Source organism: Calidris pugnax, unplaced genomic scaffold (assembly GCF_001431845.1).
Source record: "Calidris pugnax isolate Ruff unplaced genomic scaffold, ASM143184v1 scaffold70, whole genome shotgun sequence".
Lineage (NCBI taxonomy): Eukaryota > Metazoa > Chordata > Aves > Charadriiformes > Scolopacidae > Calidris > Calidris pugnax.
The window spans coordinates 3996345-4018525 of record NW_015090862.1 but is presented as its reverse complement, the minus strand read 5'-3'; the positions used below and the strand labels follow the sequence as shown (position 1 = coordinate 4018525).

At 37.0% G+C, this 22181-nt stretch overlaps 1 protein-coding gene across 6 annotated transcripts in view; it reads right to left on the bottom strand.

The window, feature by feature from the left end:
• Positions 1–21870, bottom strand: part of APBA2 (amyloid beta (A4) precursor protein-binding, family A, member 2) — a 93416-nt gene extending 71546 nt beyond the window's left edge. For 3 of the 6 annotated variants that reach the window (XM_014944375.1, XM_014944381.1, XM_014944380.1), the window contains exon 1: positions 21787–21870. The gene's annotated coding sequence lies outside the window, so the exon portion shown is untranslated. Of the gene's footprint in view, positions 1–10105; positions 10207–16818; positions 16915–21786 lie in introns of those variants that run through there. The other 3 variants (XM_014944376.1, XM_014944378.1, XM_014944379.1) reach the window with 3 other exon arrangements.
• Between the last annotated feature and the right edge of the window lie 311 nt (positions 21871–22181).

Sequence of the window (22181 nt, the reverse complement as noted above, 5' to 3'; positions counted from 1 at the left end):
GAACAGAGGTGCAAGCATAAATTGTCAGTGTAGAGAGGGCAATTGAATTTGTGTTTGAGATCACTGAGACAAAGGGTATGGAGAGGAGTAAGAAAGAGCAATGGGCAGAGCTGTCCAGACTTCTACAGGAAAAGAGAGACTCCTTGGGAAAGTATCTTAAAAAAATATGTCAGAACACAGAAACAGATACAGCTATGAAGACTGACAGGAGAGGGCACAATTTCAAGAAGAAAATCATGCTGGCAGTGTCAAAGACAGTTGAGAACAGAGCAGTGGTTCTGATCTTTGACCACCAGAATTAAAAGCCTCAGAACAGAACACAGCTCTACAGCAGTGTCACATGAAGACTCCGGTTTGGTCTGACAGCTCAAAGAGAGAGGGACAGACCTTGCGGGGTGAGGGAGGGAGGTTTCTATATCCTTATATTTTTATATATATCTTCTACAGTATTTACATGTGCCACTGTAAATACTGTGGTATCATCTATCTTCTTCCACAAAGTCTGTAACAGTATTTTTCCTATGCACAAAAGTATAAAAGGGAATTAAAAAAATCCACTTGATCAAATAAAGAGGCATGCATTAATTTTAAGAAGTTAGTGAGATCTGTACTTAATATACTGCATTTCTTGGTAAAGTATCCATTTCTTGGGTCAGCTTGATGTCTTACAAAGTTGTGTTTGGAGTTGAAATAAGAAGCAAAATGAACTGTAAAAAGGGTTTTCACCCATAGGTTAATGACAATGGAACTTCTATGTTACTGAGTCTTTATTTTATGGGTAAAACCTGCAAATCAATTCAAACTTTTAATAGTAAAACCATGTATGAGCTCATATCTCTCATATCTCTCTCTCTTGAAACCCCATGTGTTCATTTAAATGTGTTAATATTAAGTAAAAGCATATGGTAAAACCATGAGGTATAGAGAATGTATGATATATGCTACCAAGTATCCTCATCACATCAATCAGAATATGATACAAAAAAATAAACTGATAAAGTGTTTTAGCAGATGAAATTAGGTACTTTTATTTAAAATGCTACTTTTAATCTAACTTTTCCATGCATAATTCGCTTTTTGGTTAGCAGTTGAGTACCTTCCAAATTAAGACATAACTCTTAATATATTTTTTCTTTTTTTTCCTCTTTTTTAGGATTCAGACCAGACTCTAGAAAGATTATCTCTGCAGAAGGCTATCAGAGAAACTGCAGTTCAGCAGACCACAGATGATGTTTCTGCAGAAGCTGGATAAGATCATGAAGAAACTTCACCTAAAGTAAGTGATTACAATTAATATTCCTAGTGCTTTGTGAATAAACATGCAACTGCTAGCATGCACATTGTTTAGTAAGATCATTGTACAGGGCTACTCCAGTGTGACATAACTGGCTTCTCAGAATCCCAGTATGGCCAGCCACTGGTGTGGCTGCTGAGGTGCTGGAGAGACAGCCAAACCCTGAGGTACAGGGACACCCCTGTGCTTTCAGAACTCACCGCTGCACCAAAGACAAGCATTCTGCTAAATCTCTTTTAGTGTGCAGGTGTTGTCTTGTCTGACTAGGATTGAGTGAGCAATGACAGGATCTAGTTGTAGCCAACATTTGTGGCTACACCAGATGTATTCAAATGTTGTCTGAGGTGACTTGCCCCAAGACTATGTGGCTGAGATGGAAATTCTCACTTAGGACCAGAAAATTTTCCAGCTTGCTTTGTAGCCCTGTAGAACCCTTCAGCTCAGCAGGGAGTAAAAGCTTTTTCCTTTTTTTCCCCTTGCTAGTGGTCAAACAGATAGTCCTCAAAAAACTGGTGAAACTGAACTACAAGGGCATTATATAGGACATCTACATCTACATCAAAATATTGTTACTTCTGCCTCTCATCACTCGCTACAGGCAACTCAAAAGTTAATTCTCTTAATATAGAACTTTCTGTAATGAAAATAGTGACAAAAGGAAAGTTCTCTGTGTTTCAGTGTCTGGTTTTTCTATCTGCAAATCTTGTAGTACTGGTCTCTCTTATGTTCTTGTACAACTGCTGCTGCAGTCATGCAAATAAGAGTTTCTAAACAACAGAAATGAGAAATCTAAGTCTTCTAAAAATTTTAGAGGAAGTGGTTTCTTTTTAGACTTGAAACAATTTCTAGTGCTGCTTCTAAAACTGAAATCCGTTTAAAGTTAATATTCTATTTAATTATTTTGCTTTAAGATATGCACTTTTTATGACACAGTCAGTAAATTATCTGTTCAGTTATTAAAAGTCTGTGAAAAAAAGTTACAGCTAATATGGCACGTTTCCTAGAAGCCGTACCCAAGATATTAATGCTTTCTACTGAAGTAATTTAAATAGGCCTCTGAGGTCAATCACGTTTAATTGATCTTGCTGTAATAACTTGGTTCCATAGCATTCTAAACACATTCTCTCCACTTATTGAGATGCATTTCTTGTACAATAGGATTATACAATCTGCCATTTATACTTCACTGTACATTATTATATTACTACATTATTTTATTATAACGTCCTTGAGATCTACAGTTAGAGATCAGTTCATTTTCCCAAGTCCTTTGCACAGTAGGGCTTAAAAGTGCTGCAAAACTTGGCTGCGATAAGATTCAACCCTTGGGATGAATGCCAAAGGTGGCAGCGAGCTGATGTACCACTGCACCAGACTGCAGCAATTTTCTGAGCCGTACCCACAGAACCATGTATGCACTCGGAATGAGTAAGTAGCAGTTCAGCACAAGCATTTACAGAAATACTGCCAGGTTTCCTAGCAAGTCCGACCTGATGAACAACCCCACAGATTTCAGTCAAATAAAGCTTTAGAAAGTATGTATTTTTAAGGTTGATTTTGGTTTTGAAACAAGAAGGGCTTGTGCTGTATCTACCCTGTTGGCAGAAAAGAACTGCTCATCTCCATTGTGAGGCATAAGGTAAAGGAACCACCAAAACAGAGGTACTATTGCCAAGATGTTGCACAAAGGACATATTCTCCAACAAGACTCAAAAAACCTGTGCCTAGTAGATAGTAAGGATAATGAGTACGTGGGACTTTTTCTTAACAAACAAACAAACAAAATCTTTCTTAAGAGCTTTCTACAGCAGTCCTGAGTAACCTAGAACTCACAGAACAAGTATATAACTAGAGTAGATTAGAAGTGGGGAACAGAGGGCTTCAGGGAGAGATAACTTGTTGCTTAGTTATGCTGTAGAAAGAGCAGGCATTTTTCTAATCAGTTACTAAACTGGAGTTGACAGATGGATCAAAAAAAAAAAAGTATACTTTTAAGACTTTATGAATTAAGGAGTTCTGAGTTTGTCCCTGGAATATTCTCATACCCCTTCCAAATAAACATATTTAATGTTTTCATGAGATCTTGCCTGTCTTAGGGCAGTATGTGGACTTTACTCAAAAGAATTATCAAGAGAACTAAATAAAATAATGATGCTTCCTCTATAGTCCAAAGCTAGATTATAAATTGCACATAAATTATTCTTCCTTATAATGCTTTGTATTTAGGGCAGTGGCTAAAACCTCCCTCAATATAATTCTGTATGAATCACAAAAATCACATGCTAGTAAATTCTTTGTCCATATAAAATCTGAATTAATTCTTCAATAGGTTTATGTAAAAATATAAATTTGACAGTGACAATTAATTAATTCTTACTTGACATAGGTTTTCTGTCAGCTAAAATGCAAAAGATTTTCTTCATAAGGAAAGTGCCCGAGTCTTGTAATTATCACCTTAAAACTTTGTTCAGTTCCTGTATGTAAAACCAGACAGACTTCATTCAGTTACTCATATGTGGGACACGAACAGACTTTATCCTGTTTGTGGCAGAAATTTAACATCAACTTGTTTCTTTAATTTCTGAAGAAATTGTTTGGAGAAACTCACAATACCAGATTGGCTTAATTTATATGCTAATATAGGATGATTTCATTGAAGTATTGCACTCCCAGTACCAGATGTTAAATCAAATAGAACATCAAAAATTTGGTTGTGCAAAATTGAAGTATTCTCTCTTCCCCCTTTTTCCCCCCAAAAATAAATGTTTTAGATAAGTGAAAATGAGGATAATAGTTACCCATTTTTCAACAGTGCTGGTGTGATTAATTAACCAATATCTGTACAGTGCTGTGAAGGTACAGAACCTCTAGTCTTATCATCACCAAGTGCTTTTATCCATTTTGTTAGCTGCAGCATGGAGAACAAAATCAATAGACTGTAGCACTTAGGACTTCAGCAAATAAAGCATTTAAAATCTGAAAAGCGAAATAAGGCCCCTACAAAAAAGCTAAAGATCTATGACACAATTCCTAGAAATAGTTTATCCTTACTCCGCTATTGGCATATTCACTCCTGGGTGATGAGGACTAATTTTCTCCAAGGTATTAGTAAAATTACTGGACTTAATTTGAATTTACAGTGAATGAGTATATGGTTTATTCATTAAGTTCCCAGTTGTAGTATCTTTTTCATTTCACTGCAGGTTTTTTGAGATACATTTTAGCAGGGACTCAATTACAAAAAGATGTATTGCCAAGGAAGATGCACATATGTACAAAGGAAAAAAAAATGAAATTACAACATTCTGACACTGACTAGATTACATGCTGGCAATGATAACCTGTATTTTACCTATTGTTAGGAAAACCAATTTACGATTTGACTTGCATCCCTTCTAGATAGTAAATTAATGTAAATTTTAACTGTACACATATCCTGATCAATCTCTTAATTTCTCTGATTATTACACTTGGATATCTACACTGCTGAAGAATACACTAGTAGAAAATTCCATTTCCTTCTTAAACTGCTATTTCCCAATAAATGAATAATTTAGACAATTTCTGTAGTCTGTCAAGAATACCCTGCTTTTATAATAGCATAACTATTATATTCTCTTAACTAGGAAGATTCTTAAAATTACCAACAGCATTTGAGGGAGTATATATTCTGCTATAATCTCTTTTCTTACTTGAACTTTTCTAATTTTACAATCACAAAATTTTAATTTCAAAGTGACATAGTTGGAACATGAAGTATACTTCAAACTCTTTAGGGATCACATTTAGCTAGCTAGAGACACTATGGTTTACAACCTGCCTTATTCTCACTTTCTAAATGCCTTAATATCTTTCTTACAAAATCATGGACTCCACTTCCCTGTAGTTAGCACAACAGAAAGCCTTGTCTGTACATAAGACTTCATGATAATTTTTCCTAGTGCAATTTGTACTATCTACCCCTTTATCATCAGTTTCATAACACTTAGAGCTGCTGAAAATCATATGCACACAAAATAATACATAAAGAATACTTGAAGTCAACATATAGTTGAATTTAAATTAAATTTTAAGATAAATTAATTAGTCTGCTTATTATTTTCCAGAAATCAATTATTTCATAAATGATGCTGGGAGTATGGATTTGACGTTTAGATCAAAGGGAAGGGATGGATGTGAAGTAACACAGAGGGACCTTAGAAATAAACTGAAATAAGAAATAAACCCTCCTATACATTATGCAAGTATCTGTAAGTAAATTATGCCTATGTATGTTATGTTAAAGAACAGATACTAAACTCAAATAAATGTAAAATGTCAAATAAATTTAATTCTTTTCTATCAGTTCTAAGTAGCTCTGAATAAATCATCAGTTGTTTTTTAGCCTATTAGGATTATGATGAGATGTCTCTCAAAATCCCTTCCAAAATGTTCCTATTTGCCTCTAATCCATATTACTGTAGTCACTACAGATTTTAAACAGCTAGGCAGAGATAATTCAGTTTCATCAGTTCAACTTCAAACCATAATTACAAGAGCTTATTTATTCTTATTTATTTTCATTTTCCTATTCTGTTCCAACTGCAGCCCAAAAACATCACTGTAAACTGTGAAGCAGCAGCCTGGGGAACAACCATTTCATATGTCTGCACAAAAGGACTAGAGCACCTTATTAAAAATAAATGTTAGTGTTTCGGTAATGAAAAAGCCCAATCCTGCAAAACCTTAATTGTATGAGTAGTGTCAACTTCACTATACAAGCAGTAAAAATGAAGGCTCTAAAATTGCTCAAGGGGCTGAGGATTAGCTACCTAACTAGGGCCTAAACTATCAAACCCAGTGTTCTCTATTCTTGAATTGTTAGTTGCCATCTTGAGAAAGATTTTTCTTTGCATCCAAAAACACAATTATGGCAAGTAGTTGGAAGAAAATAAAACAGCTGCTGCTCTGCATAGAAAATCACTGCATGCCACTCGTTACAGAGAATAAAAGAAACACTGGCAAAAATCCACTACAAACTACTCCTGTTTACATTCTATGCAGCATAAAAAGAAGTGTTGATGTCTTATCACTGTTGTGCAGGTCTGCAAATCTGCATCAGATTTGATTATACTGCATGACAAATGAGAATGCTCTTTCCGATTCTCAGCCATCTTGATAGACTACAACTACGCTCTTAGGAGACCGCAGCCTCTAGGCAGCATATCTTGTTGGTTCAGGACAAGCTGGATCTAATTGAATATTATTTTTTTTCTGTACTTTTTCACCTTTCATTTAAGCTCAAGTGAATTTAAGCCCTTTCCTCAAAATTCTTTACCACTGCAATCCTGACATGATGCAGAGGAGTTAGCTGAATAACCCAGTAAAGACATTTTGTAGCATGACTGCTATTTTTTACATCTGCATGAAGTGCTGAGGTCTGGGTGAAGTTAAGGAAACCATGACACAGCCTTAGAGCAACTGATTGAAGAGACACGTAAATAGAGCACATGTACAAAGCAGCACATCAGGAAGAAGGAAAACAGACAGCTCTGTATCTTTAAAACGTGCTTGTAACAGATCAGTTTTTGTGGAATTAGGAAGCAAGGATGACTAACGAAAAAATTATAGGACACATAAAGATAAATACACTATTAAAAAACAGCAGTACAAAGTACCAATGTGCAAACCAAATGAGAAAAATATATTCCAAAACAGGAGCACAAACAGCAAGCACCTAACTCCTCTCTTGCTGTAAGATCAAAGTATATAGTGAGGAAATTCGTAATTAGCAGTACTTTCTACATGAAAATAAAGTAAACAAATGCTAGTCAGAAGACTGGAAAGCAAAAGGTGGAAGCTCTTGTCCACTTTCAAACATTAAAGATAATAAAAATGTTCCTATTCCAAGGATATATGAGCTGTTTATTTAAGGTAAAGGGAGATGCAAAATGGAAGATTGAACAGCCCTCCTTTTGTCTCTCTGAAAAAAATTGAAGGACTCTTTCCATTTAATGTAAAGGTGCTTCTATAATCACAACACTAAAAACTGTAGTATAAGCTGATCTGAATCCACTCATCAACACAGTAACTGGTGGAACAATAACAAAAGAAAAACCCAATTTGCACAACACTTTGTAAATGAGCACCCACTATGGCATTTAATCCCTCTGAGATTACTTGGGCAGGCCAGAGCCTCTTCCTTTCTCAAGCACTGCTCACATGCATAGGGCTTCTGTTTAGTATTCCTAAATCACTGAATTCCTAAATCATTTGATATACTGGTTTTTATCACTCTTCTTGATAGCATTTCTCCCCGGGTAGAAGACTCCAAGAATAGTCTTGACTAAAGATGGTGGCAGTGAAACTGGATTACCCGAGTGGGCGAAAAGCTGTCAGTTTTTTCTGCTGTGATCTCTATTAGATCTACCACATCTGACAGATAGAGGTTTTTAGAATTAACTACTGGCCCTGCTCATGCCTCATCCTGAAGCTAACAGCCGGCCCTAATCAGCGTTGTCCTTAACACGTCTTTGCCACGGACATCAATTAAGGATGACATATTTCACATCAGGCTATATATGGCCCTGTGACACTGCACATTAATTCATTAGGAAGACTGAAAAGTCTAATATTTTTCTTCTCAAATTATGATTGTTTTAAAATCTAAAACCCAATAAGGGTTTAAATCTAATCAAATAAGGGTTTAAAATCTAAAACCCAATAATGGCAGAGCAGCCATTTTCACAAACATAACTGGGGATATACATGGGGCAGAGATGTTTGAAGCCCAGGTGAAGAGGCTCAAGAGCATCTCTTTTCCTTGCACACACACAAGTAGAAGAGATTTGTATGTCCATTTTTTGCCAATGTGTGCTTAAGAGGCCATATTCTTGTGTTTATCTAGATTTTGTTTCCTAACTATATATCAGGTGATTATTGAAATTCATGAATTCATTTCCTTATGGTATTTCTCTGAAGATTCTTCCCAGGTGGCAAGACCTAATTATTCTTAGGATGATCATTGGACACAATTACTCCAGACTGTCACTGACAGCAATCATGGTATTATTTCAGACATACTTGCTGGCTGCTATTACTGGGCTCTATTTCCTCTTCTTTCTAGTGAAGAATAAATTATACGTTTTGTTTTGTTTTAAATCAGAGAGTTGGAAACAGCATAATAAGATATGACAGGTTATAGCAAAAGTCAACTCTTGAGAATTCTTTTATTTCCCTATGCCAAACTTTAAGATGCCATAAACTCAAATTCTCTATGCCAGTCATAAAATTTTAATTAGCTAAACTAAAAATACTGGTACTATTTACCAGTGTTCTTATTTGCTTCTTAAATTGCTAGATTTAACACTACTAAAATAGACTGCAGATTGCAAAAGGCCATCACAAGTATATTAATACTTTGCTTCAGCATACACGTGAGCATTCTGTTCAGCTTGATTATAATTAATCAGTAATCTAGTCTCTTGTTTCTCACTGCCAAATGATAAATTAACTACTAGCTACATTCATGGATGGAATATTAATTTGTACAACGCCCATGGGGTACTTCTGTATGTAGTACAAGATGCCTCATGAACAGATCTCATTCAAATCTACAGTAGACCTATGAAACAAAACAGAGTCAGGATCAGCTAGAACTATATTCCTGTATCAGCAATTTTAGCAAGCCCACTTAGGTAAGAAATTAAATTTAGACATCACATGGAAGAATGAATTACTCTTTTAAATGCACAAAATCAAGTACCTTTCCATGCAAAGAGTTATTATTTTTTGGAGGTTTGTGAAAAACACTTTGACTTTTTCAAGGTCAAATTATGTTGCCCAAGTATAGCACTGTATGTGTTGTGTAATGGGAAAATTTGCCAGTTCTAGAAGGGAAGTTATTTTTTTCCTCTAGTTGCTCTGCAGTACCTACTGAAGCTTCCCACTACATGTGTGACGACAGCAGAGGGATCCAGAGGTTCTGCCTCCGGCCTTTCCTGTTTCATAATTCCTTATGTGCTGCAGGCTTTGCCTTGCAGCATCTCTCAGCTTTCTAGTGCGTGAAAATGACCTTTGCACAGGTGCAGAAACGATACGCAGCTATTTGCCTCTTCCTAGTCTTCTTTCTGGTTTCTCAGCATTTTTCTAACCTTTGAATGTCAGACAAGACAGAGAAAGTATTAATTTTTTAATGCTAGGGGAAGGAAGTTCCATGAAATATTAAAAATCTCGAGGTACTTGACAGTACCAAAACATGCTTAGGATGTATTATATTGCAAAATTACAGTATAACAGAATACACATTTGTGATTTAGTAGCACTAAAAACACAATAGAACTTGAAAAGGGAAATTCTGTCCTCTACCAGTTTTTCATAGTCCAAAGAAAACTGAATACAGCACGAGCTCTTGGTGAGACCTGCAGCCTCTCTGTAAAATGCTGGACTGCATTTTGGTAGCTCACAGCATCCCAGCCCGGAATGATCAAATCAAGGCATCTGGTCATTAGACTGCAAACTGCTTGAGTTTTGAGCTTATCAGCAATCCAGAATGGCTCCCACAGCACACGAAATACAGTATAGGAAAATGCTTGCCAAGAATAGGATGAAAACCACTGAGAAAGAAACAGGGTTATTTTCAAATTTCTAACAATATTATTAATTATTGTGAAGCTTTCTCTCATAGGAATGTTTAAAATCCCTTCTCATTCCGAAATCAATCACTGCAGCATACATAAAATAATTTCAAGCTTTAATTATAAAAGAATAGGCAATGTACTTTCAAAGCAGCATAAAGATTTAGCTAACTCAGACATTTCAAGCAAGACTCACATTTTGATTTCACCTTCTGTTCTTGCATTTTAATGTCTTAAGCATCCTGGTTTATGAGAAGGTTATCACTTATTGCGTGGCAAGTCTCAGAGAGCTCCTATTCTCTCTGGACCTGGCAGTTCTGTCTCTGGTACAATCTGATAGGAAATAGCTGAGCCGACGTGAAGCCTAGCAACGAATGGGGGCAGGGGAAGGCAGCCACCAGCACTGACTGCTAGACCTGTGCAACTGAAGAATATGGCTTAGAAGGGAAGTGGTGGAGTCTCATCTAGCTTACATCTAGACTACAGGGAATAAGGCACTTATATATCAAAGCGTATTGTATGGAGCTGCCCCTACAGGAATAAAAATAATTTGTTTGCACAGAGTATAAGACTTAGTAAATTACTGCAACCCATGTGCGGTCACTTATCTTAAGTATCGTGAGGCTTTGATGGAAGTCTCAGTCACATCTTTGTTTAGAACTTTTGCCAAGGCACACTCCTTAGGCACACAGAGTGCAAGTCTGACTACTTCATTCCAGATGCAAGGTTTTTGGAAGGAAGCAGCATTGGACATGTGCTTGTGAGCTTCAGCTGTTGCTCTTTTGGAAGGTTAATCACCAAATTTATCAGTAGAGGGCACAAGAAAACAGCCTTCCTTGTCAAACATGCATAAAACTAAGAGAAAGCTCCCAAGGTGACTCCTTAACAAGCCACCAGGTTAACATTATCTATTTTATTTAAATTAAAAAAAAAATCAACCTGTATAAAACGTATATAACATTGGTTGAATAAAAGCTATTCATTTTTTTGAGATAAAATTCACAATATTAATAACTGCAGGATGTTTCAAATATTCAGCTATCTGAAAACCTGAATGACTGAAGATGAGGATTTATAAACTGCAAATGAAAGAACTAGTCCCTAGTGATATGAGGCAAATGAACAGCATGTTGGTAGATATTAAATCCTAAAGCATAAATAATCTCCTTAAACCTACATCTGTGAAACCTAACAGTGAACTTACAAAAATATCTGTCCCTTATGCTCAATAGAAAATAATTTAAGCAAACAAAGGATGAAAAACAGGGTGGCCACAATGCTCTTTGCTATTGGGTTGTTGGATACAGAGGACCTTGGTGGAATTGACTCGATTTAGTTGTAAAGAAAAATGGCCCACCATTCCATAATTGCGATGCACTTTTCAGCACATTATTTAATGCAGCTGGGTGATCCACAGTAACCAATATGTTTTAAGTGAGGATATTGTAGTTTATCCTAAATTAGGGTAGGTGGGGTTTTACATTTAGGATGTGCAGTTCCTTTGAACTCTAGTTCTCTGCAGCTTAGTTTCTATGTCCTACAGACAGATCTTTCTGTTTCCAAAAAAACACCAAGCACTTACACAAATGTTTGACTCTTCCTCGACAACTGTAGATGCTCTGTACATAGAAGGACCAGCATCTTATTATCAGGAATAGTTAATTAGTAAGGTGAATATTTAGAGCAAGCTTTTTTCCAATACTATTTAAGGACCTATTTCCAAATGTTACTATAGTATCGTGTTAGGGAAGATGTAAACTACGTTGATCCACACAGAGTTTTCTGAGAAACATCTCTACTATTGTATTTTCAATGCAAGGAATGACATTTTGAAAAAGTCTTCTCTTCACCAAGTCAGTCACAAACACTTGACACAAAATTTGGTACCTAATTTGCCTATTTCATTCTTAGTTGCTTTTAACAACCTGCTTGTATTTTCTTATTATGATTTATCCATATTTGTGTATTCACATGCTTCTCCCAAAACAATCTTCCTCTACCTTTCCATTTTGAAGGAAACTAGTTCCTGTTGTGTTTCATATTTATACCAGAATTCCCAGATGCATGACATTAGGGGCCTTTTATTCCAGATATCTAGTTGAAGAGCAAGAATACATTTATGCATGTATTTATGTTCACATAGATCCAGGTATGTAGCTACATATATATGCAAAGCAGTTAACCCTCTTCTTGGTTACCTAGATACTTCACCAATGACTGCCTATTATTTACAGACAGAAGATGACAAAGTGCCAATTATGTAAAAGCTTTGAGCAGATAAACAAATGCAGATTTCTACCCATGAAATTGCAACACCAAAGGCAGTGATCTTTTATTTGAGAATGGAGCTATGTTTTACTCTTTTTTTTTCACTCACTCAATATCTTTATTTCCTAAACAGAAGATTTCAAAGCTTTGTTTCTTTTCTGATGCTACATAAAGAGCAAACAACATTCATCTCTCAGTGAATACACACTTTGAAGTCCCTGCTGACTTCTAAAATATGCCACTGTTTCTCTCTGGGGAGCAATGGAGCCCGGTGGAAGGGCAGAGGGACAATTGGTGGCACTTTATGGATTCTGACAGTAACCTTCAGTAAGAAGACAGAGTCAGCTCCAAGTACCAGTTTTAGGAAAGTCTTGAGGTTTCAGAGAGACAACTCATCACTCCACTGCTCTGCAAATAGTAGTGATTGCTATAAAAGACCACTCTGCTGTTTGGAAAATAATTAAATACCTTCGTGAATGGTTCAAAATGGTGTGAAATAACATCAAGGGTGAAGCACAATTTTTAAAGGATTTTTCATCCTTTGGGATATAAGGAAGCATTGCCTTCAAACTCAAAACTCAGTGCATATGTGGATGAAATCAAATATGCAATTAGGCAGATAAAGGATTCTTTGAAAAAATGTGACTTTGGCTATCTCAACTGCCTACTCTAGTCTGAAAAAAAATGTCAGTAAAGATGGAGAGGTCCTTTTCAAGAAATCCGCAGGCAAAATTCAAGTGAAATCCTTGACTGAACAGACTTTTCTGTGCTGAAACTGTAGGTATTAACTCTGTTCAAAAGTCTGCACTTAAAGCCAGAAAGTCAGATATCATTAGTGGCCTAGGCTCTGATGCACAAGTCTTATCCCATCAGATTCTAATGGCTTGTAAAGGAGAAGGGAGGCATGTGGATCTTGTCTAGTTGGAGAAGTTGTTGAAAATTGAAGAACTAAGGTTCCTCAGACAAAGTAAGGCAACAAAGTACTGGTTTACTATGTATCTTGGGTTGTTCTGGTAAGAAGGGGAAGGGATTGAGTGTTTACTAAAGTCTCTGACCATCTTTGGTAAAAGGCATCTTGATTTCATGTGATTTCTGTAGCAACACAATGCAATCTTTATGATTCAAAGAAAAATCAAACAAGTCTGTTGCTGGGAGATGACACTCTAATACATGAATCACTTCTGAGAATATTTGCCCTTATAATAACGGCCTACTGAAAGTCTAAGGAAGCATTCATTTCCCTTTAGACCTTCACCATGAGAACTGAATGTTTATCTCCCTTTTGCCAAGTCATTATAGGGATAGCAACTGCATACTCTAGATCCTGCCCTCTTACAGGTGTGTGATAAAACTGAAATACTGTCATTATGAAAATAAAAGTAAACACGAATATTAGAGCAGAAATTGTAGATCAGATTGGAATGGTCCTTTGGCAGTTCATACTATGCTGTTTATATCTCTTTGGACTGTACCTCTTGAATAGTCTTTGTATGCACATCATTCCTCCAGGCTTGATAACTTCTTCAAAAAAGTGCATGACACAATAGCTGGCTATCTCTTCTTTGTCTTCTCTGGCATCCTGTACTCCGCTAAAGATGGGAGCATTGATCCTTCTAGTGATCTATCAAAATCCTATTTGAAGACTTTAAGCCTGGGGTTTGGGTTGATTATTTTTTTTTCTTCACACACATGTATTGCTAATACTTATTCTTCAGTGTTTTGATTATTTATTCATAAATAGATTGTTTCCTTTCCAACTGATGCTCAGGACAGTGCGTGTATAAATTTTAGTATCAGGTTTAGAATAAGTAATGTCTTGCCTACAGTTACATATATATATATGGCACAAAGTATTATGGCTGGCAAAATATGATCCCTAAAGAATACTACATATTATATAATTGTGCTAATTGGGAAAGTCAAATGTAGACTAATTCTTCCAACAATTGGAAAAATTCCTATTTTTCTATCATTAAGTCAATTAGGTTGCATCTTTGTAAGCTTAATTATCATGTTCTGAACAACTACACCAAGGCAGCCTCCTAGTGTTAACCACAACTTCCCATGTTACAAAGAGACGTACAGTTATAGTCCTGCTAGGGCTGGTGGGACATTCTGGGGGCCCAGAGTACTGCAGGGAGGTTTGTAGCTTGTAAATGAAGTCTTGAAATAGTGTTGAGCTGCACCCAGTTCAAATCAAAGGTTAGTTTCCAGCCACTTAAATTGCAAAGATATGCCACAGTCCTTTAATAATAGAAGTTGCCCACAATTGTAAAATAACCACACCGAACACTATGCAGACCTTTCCTGGATTTTCTCAAAGGATTTTAGCAGGCACCTAGAAGGCTTCCCTGCAGGATACAACTTTGCACCATCAGATATAGCCTAGCATTGCAAGCCTATAATCAACTTCTGTGCCCTTTGATATCTCTCTATCAGATTCAAGCCCTGGACAGTCACATATTTTCCTTTCCATTTAATTCCTCATCTTGTATTTGCTATCGTAACTGTCACCCGGGGGTAAATAAATTCTGTGTGTTGTGGAAAACTCCATTAACCAAGATTTCATTATGTTAAGTATTCTGCAGACTTTACTGCCACAAAGAGCTCAAAAATCTGTAAGTCTACAGGTAACAGATGAAGGAAGCAGACTTTGAGGAGTTTGTTTAAAAAACAAACCCAAACACACCCACACTGACAGTACTGGTCAAGAAAACCAACAATGGAAATAGTGTAATAACTGCAAAGCCATCCTTTTATAGTCTCCATCGCAGAGAACTTTTTCCCCACGTGCTTTTAATATTTACATAGGCAAATTATTTAATGCATTCATTTATAAAGGTAATTATTTTTTATCTTCATAGTTTAAGTCAGCAAGAAGGTTAAGAGCAAAATTCAACTAAATAGCAAAACAAATTAAGATTTTCCAGTTAAGTATATTTAAGCTATTTTAACTGATAATTACAGACATATCTATTATTCCAAGTTTTCAGTAAATGTTTAGCCTGTGTCTTATTGATTAAATGCAGTGTGTTACACCGTGTCTCTACCATATTATGTGGTTATATTGGCTCTGCACCACGTTTTTATACTTTTGCAATATTCTTTTCCTCTATCAGATAGATATAAACAGAAGATACCAAACCATTGAGTCTACTTAGATAGGTCAGTCTTTTGAGCAATGACAGTCTACTGCTGTTTGTATAAATGCCTACCATAAAGGGCAGGATCCTACGCGCTTAGTCAGCTTGTAGGCTCCACTACAATAAAGATTTTAAATTTTTTTTGAGCACCACTATTTTATTTAGAATGCTACTATGCTGTTTAGTTAGTTCCACATGTATGGTAAACTTCAAACTTGACTTTAAACTTTACTATTTAAAAAATCCGATTTGAATTTCCCCCATTGCTTGTCTTTATGATATGTGAGAGTCTCTGCAGTCCTGTGATAGGGAGCCTGGCATGCAGCTCAGCAAGAGAAACCACTCCTGCTGAGCCTTCAGGCCTCACAGGATTGTCTGCAGAAGAGAGGAGGATAAAGGACTTCTACCAGTCCAGCCTGAGGAGATAACAGTCATTGTGTCTATGGGACCAATATGATACAATTTGTCAACCAGTCAGCTAGGGGCAGCCCCAGCTGGAGTCACAAGTTCATCTGATGATGAGAGGGATAGCACCTTACAGGCAATATGGATTTCATCCTGTCAAAAGACAAGATCCATTGTGCCAGAACACAGGGAGGCTGGGAAACCTACAGTGGCAGTACACAGATTTCATGTTTCCCAACCTTGCTGTGGTATTCACCTATAGTAATATTATAATAGGTTACTACATTACTTTAATTATCATTACATAGGTGAAAACATGTAACACCATGGTCCATTTACTGATAAAACAGCTGGTTCAGAAACTCCGGATGACATTTGGCTTGTTTAGATTTATTATGAATGGTTATAAAGACATTAAGAACCATCAGAAAGAAAACTAACAACCCAAGCTTGTATCATTTAAACAGACGCTGATTAATATGATGGAATTTGTTTCTACTATGACTGCTACGGCACTGCCAATCATAAGAATTCCAAAATTATTTAAAGGTATATTGTCTGCGGGTGTTTCAAGTATACACATTCACAGTTTGTTCATTCCTGGAGCCTGTGTGAGTAGAAACTCAAAGCTGCGATTCTCACACACCAAGAGCTGGAGCCTTAACTAAACCATGAAATATCATAAGTGTCCCAATACTAAAAAGTGTTAACAAATCTAAGTTAAATCAATGTTGGCTCAGGAATAAGCCAGAGATTTTACTAAATTGTGATTTAAAACATCCAAAACAAAGATAGAGATATGCATAAGAAAAAAAAAGTCACAAAGGGCTAGTAGCACTGTAATAAATACACCCCCCCCCTTCCCCTAATACTCAGTTTTTCCTCATTTCAGTCTTTAGGAAGCAAAACATAGATTACTAAGGCTCTTTACTATGTTTTGTACAAAGTACCTTCTCATGAAGTAAATCACTCTTGTACCAAAATGTGAGAAAGATGTTTGTATGACAGAAAGCAGATCAGCCAACAGTTTGCTATTCTCCTAAATCCTACTGTACAAAGCTGGAACCAGGTTAAGACAGTACTGTGGAGATACCTGTAGGCAACTATTCCGGAGACCTTGGTGTTACTCCTGGTTCAGTCATCCAGCAGGGTGAACAATTCTGGGCAAGCCATTACAGTGACTCCCTATCTGTAAAACAGGGCCATCAAATTTACTTCCTTTGCTTTGACACTTAGTGATATGAAGTTCAAAAGCTAAATCTTATGTAGCATGACAGTACAAAAGAATTACACTTCTAGCGTATACATCTTACACTGCAATAAAACTGACATGAGGCTATTCATCCCTAGAGTAATATAACCTTAACAACACTTTTTTCACCCAAATCATTATTTCTAATTAGATCAACTACTAGTTGTTGGGTCCAGTTATGATGAGTATGACTTGAATAATAAATGCAGGACAAATATCACATGAAACACATGCTGTAGAGATCATTTATTATCACTGCAGATAGGTGTGGAATAGACGTGCTAAAACCCTAAGGTGGTCTCTTTCCAAGTACTAAAAGCAGCAAGTCTCACAACAGACACCTGTGCCTTTTACTTAGGGAAGGACAGGAGATTTCCACCTACCATTGAAAACACCAAGAAAAACCCTAACCAACAAACCAATACAATTGACTTTAAGGCATGTTCCCGATACCACACAGATATTTTCATGGCAAGTCTTCCATCAAAAAAGCAGGCAGTCATTTACCAGGAATAAAGAATTCTGCCACCAACAGTCTTCATAATATAGGAATCAGAAACGCAATGCAAATCAGCATTTACTAGTAAGTATTCCCTTCCACTGCTTATTTTATGCCTCTGATGCAGCACTGAGCATGGAATTTCTAGTCACCAACAGAATTCCTTCCCTTTCTACCATCCAGTGCACGACAGCTCTTATCTCCTGGGCCGTAATATGTCAAATACTTCTACATAATTAAAGCCACACTGATTGACTGGCTAAGAATATCACAGGGATAAGTTTCTTTTTAAAGCTGCCTTATCTCTAATCAAGACTTGTCTTCCAGTAACACAAGATTTTGTGCCTAAAGGACATTATATATATATTTTTTTTTTTTTACATATATATATATATAACATTCCTTTCTTCTCCACAACCCAGCAATTACAAGAAAATACCATTATACTCTGATTTCCTTTTGTAGTGCTAAATCAGAGACTATGACGGATGGCAAGAGGCACTTACTGAGGTAGGCAAAATGCACATTTTCATTAAGTATTGAAACTATAATTTATATTCCTCCCTTGATATAAACCTTTATTGCACTACCGAACAGAACCTTTCCATATTTCACTGGTTCATTCATCTCTGAGATTTGTTATAATGGTGGGGTTTATTTAGGAAAGAAAATAAAAATCTGTAGAGGTCAGAAATACATGAACAAATTGGTGACAAGGCTTATGTCTTGTCAGGTTATTTTATATTTTAATGTACTGTTAACAGTTCATTCTTTTTAAATGCAAATCTGTTAAGGGTAAATTTAAATATCAAGACAAGCAATTCCAGTAGCATGGCAACAACATGCTATGCTGCAGAGTAAGAATTTGGAACCGAGGCAAGTCTTTGCTTCTTTCCTATGCTGGATCAGTTAATAAGAGTAGAAATATTTGTGTACTTTGTATAACTGCCTTTTTGACTATTCCTACAGTAGTATTTGTAGTGGTCTTTGAAACTCAAGACAGCACATCAACCCTGTGAAACCTGGTAGCAGTCAGGATGGCCATCCTTAAAGACAGAAAAGCTACAGAATAGAAGAAAACATTAAAAAGGAGAAAAAAGAAAAAAAAAAAAAAGATATACTTAGTAACAGTGTTTAATACAAGATTTGATTCCCAGGGCAGAAATTTGGTGAGGATTTGAAGAGTATAGCAGCTCTGAAGCAATCCTGCTTCTGAACAAGAAACAAGCGATCCTATCTCCATGCACTCTCCCTGATGTGTTGAAAAGGCATCTCTCTTGGCTTATAAAGTATGAGTTTTGAGGCCTATTTTAAGATTTGACTAAACCAAAAGGGTGCACTTGCTGTTGCACAGAAATGATATTTTTGTGGTAGTTGGTATCAGCGATTCTATAAAGTAATGTCAATTGCTTGATGTCATCTCACTCTTGGCGATGGAGAAAAAAGAATATTAAAATCCTATGTCATTCTAGAATAGAATCTGGTCTGCGCAACGCTCATTTTCTTCACTTGCTCTGATTGCTTCAGTAAGCAGGCACTCAGGAATCTATTACCATTTTGCTGGGGCAGGAAAAGGTGAAGTAAACTAGCACTTCTGAGATTCCCTAGAAAGACAATCTAACCAGTAAAGTACAGCAGACAATCTTCTGATATTGAAAGGCAGAGTGGGTGACAGAAAGTCCACCCAAGTACCTTTGTTTGTGTCTAGTGCGTGAAGGCAGTGGGAGTTGAGGGCTGTGTGGAAATCTTATTTTCTGTATTATTCCTTCTCTCACAAAAAGATCAGCTATTTTACTGAACCTGAATGCTGAATGTGAAACACTCCTTCAGGAAGGTTCTTATCATACTGTTTAGATAGGTGCTGTCCACGTGGAACTTGGGCTTCTCACCCTATGTTATAGCTTGCATAGAGGGGAAAAAACGTACTGTTTAGAAATAATTTTCTAAATGTTTTCGGAATAATTGGGCACCAAAAAAGAAGAGATAGAGCCTGAGTTATTTATCCTAGTTTAATGCAGACAACACGCTGATGCCTTCATAGTCTTGTGTTTCATACTATTTGAGGCAGGTATCAGCTTGCTTTTGGAATTGTAACTAATGTTTCATCCATGCTTCCTACTTCTACCTAAATGCTCACTCTTTTGGAGCCTACATTTCAAAAATTCCTGTCACCACTTCTTCCTCCTCAGGGAATTTTCGTATAGAGACATACCACTATCACCACCAACAATACAGATGTTTTCTTGTTCCTTCTCCTCCTTTCCTTCCTCCCATGTTCTCTTGCTTTCCGATATGCTAAGTTTATTTCTCTAATCAGTTTAGAACTGCTAAAGTAAGTCAGCACTTACAGGTCTACAAGTCTCTCCTTACATAGAAGATGAGCCTTCTCCCAGTTTTATTACCACAACCACTTCAAAAGTGCTTGCCCTGTCACAAATGTTTTGTGACAGCAAGAGTTGGTTCCACGTGGCTTTTGATGCACTTTGGTTTTTTTCCTTAGTATGAAATGCTGTAATGACTTAATCTTCCCTGTGATTAAGGATTTATGGGTGCTACAGGGTCACTTTGCATGAGGCCAGTGGTCTTTTGTAGGGCAGGATGCCTAAGGAGTCCCTTCCAGAGGTCCTGAAGAGATCTGTCCATGTGATTCTCCCAAAGATAGGCACAGTATGTTTGTGGAGAACTGAGGGGACATTGTCACTGTTGTCTGTTGCTAGTCTGCAGTGCAACTAAGGTTTAATGTTAGAACCCTGAGGCATGCAAGGTCTTCTACATTTATTCCTACGCTTTCTTCTTCAGCAGCTTATCCAGAGGAGCAGACCACACAGTGATCCCAGGGATCACTCTGCTGTCATTCCTGAAACCTCAACTGAATGAAGCTCTTTCTGTGGACTCAGGCTCTTAACACAGTGCGATGGAATGATGAAAGTAAGAATACGTGGAGAATATGAATTCTCCATCTGTGTTTATCTGCTAAAATATGAATTTTCTGTTCAATTTTTACTGGTATTACTATCTCACTAAATCCCCCAGAGAACCCTGCAGTGTCATGCTAAAATAATCAGTTGGCTGTCACTCACAACAAATCCAAAGCAGAACAACTGGAAAGCAGAGATGACTCCCCTATAGTCGCTGCAAGAAAAATGCCTTACTGGAGAAAATGGAAATGAACCCAAAAAGCCCTACGTTCCCATGTTAGATATCCCTTGGCATTCTGGACTGCAGTGGTGAAGCATCTAGATCTGCACACCCACCAGAACAGTGTTGCCACTCATGGTTAGTGCTACAAGACTATTATGTTGGGTTGTGAGCTGTTTGTTGTTTTGGGTGGTTTTTTTAGAAGATTTTTCTATACCTGTGACAGTAAGAAGTAACTTGCTTGCTATGACCACATTACAAAATCTTAGCTAAATCTAACCGCTGTGCTCAGGTGAAAGAATTTCACTCAACTGTTCCAGGATTAGGTCCTGTCAACCCTTAACACACAAAAATAGATGATGTACAAAAGAAAATCTTGCAAGGTCAGGCCTCGCTCTTGTAGAACCATTTTAGGAATAAAACCAGCAGACTGCACTCTTTGAAAATGACTGGGATTCCGGTACACTTGACCTGAGGAACTTCTGCAAAGGTTGTAGCTGACAAGTGCATCTGTGAGGGGGATCTCTCAGAAAGTAAAAGGAAAGACAAAAGTCTGGAAATAATGCTAGCTGGTGACACACTCGCAAATATTCCTAACATCAATGTGTAAAACGAAGTTCCAAAACTACTTCATTCAATTAACAGAATGGAAATATTCAACCTGCCTTTTAAGTAATAAAACAATAGCAAGTTGTTTCTATGTGGCTGAATCTTCATTACTAAGTCTGTAACTACAAGGACTATTTTCTGAAGGAAAATTCATCTTAATAGTTCAAAACAGACAACAATCCCAAGATACTCCTCTCCTCAGCTCCCACTGGTAGGCCAGGTGGGTATCAGCAGATGTCTGCATTGCAGAAGTACTCTATTTGAAAATCCTTACCTAGATTCCAAACCTCGCTCTAGCGATAATGACATATTTCTCCATTCCAAGATTTTATGTATACCTTTTTGTCAACCTTCCTTTCCTCTTCATTTACTTCAATTTTAAAAGAAAATGATCCCTTCATGCATGAGTATACTTCAGGGTATGCATCTCCAGAAGCATTTCATGCAACCTTATCAACTGAGAACAGTAACACTGCCTCCTTGTCATCCCTAACTACAGGGCTTCTAGTTCTCCCTCTTTTTGCTTAGATGGAAGTAGCTATTAATCCCAGAGTTTTCCGTACCAGTCTCTGCTCAGCTCTAACTTACTCCTCTTGAAGTGCAAGTCACCTTCCTCTGCTGCAGCAGGTGAATGAAGACAGTAGGTACTGCAACAAAAAAGGAAAGGAATTTCATGTACTCAAATGACAGTGCATTTACCTACCAGTATCAGAAACAAATAGTTCATTCAATATGTATTTTTACCAATTGTATAAGACCTTTCTTCTGGAAAATAGGATCATTAGCCAAGACTTAAATTCAGACAAAACTGAGATTTTGGAATGAAAGCCCTATTCTTATGGATGCCATGATAAAGCCTAAGTGCTGCATGTTCAGCTCCTGAAGGCAGCACAAGCCTAAAGCACTGCACACTTCAAGAAACACATGGTGCTTTCCTGAGCTGCTTTTCACACAGCTC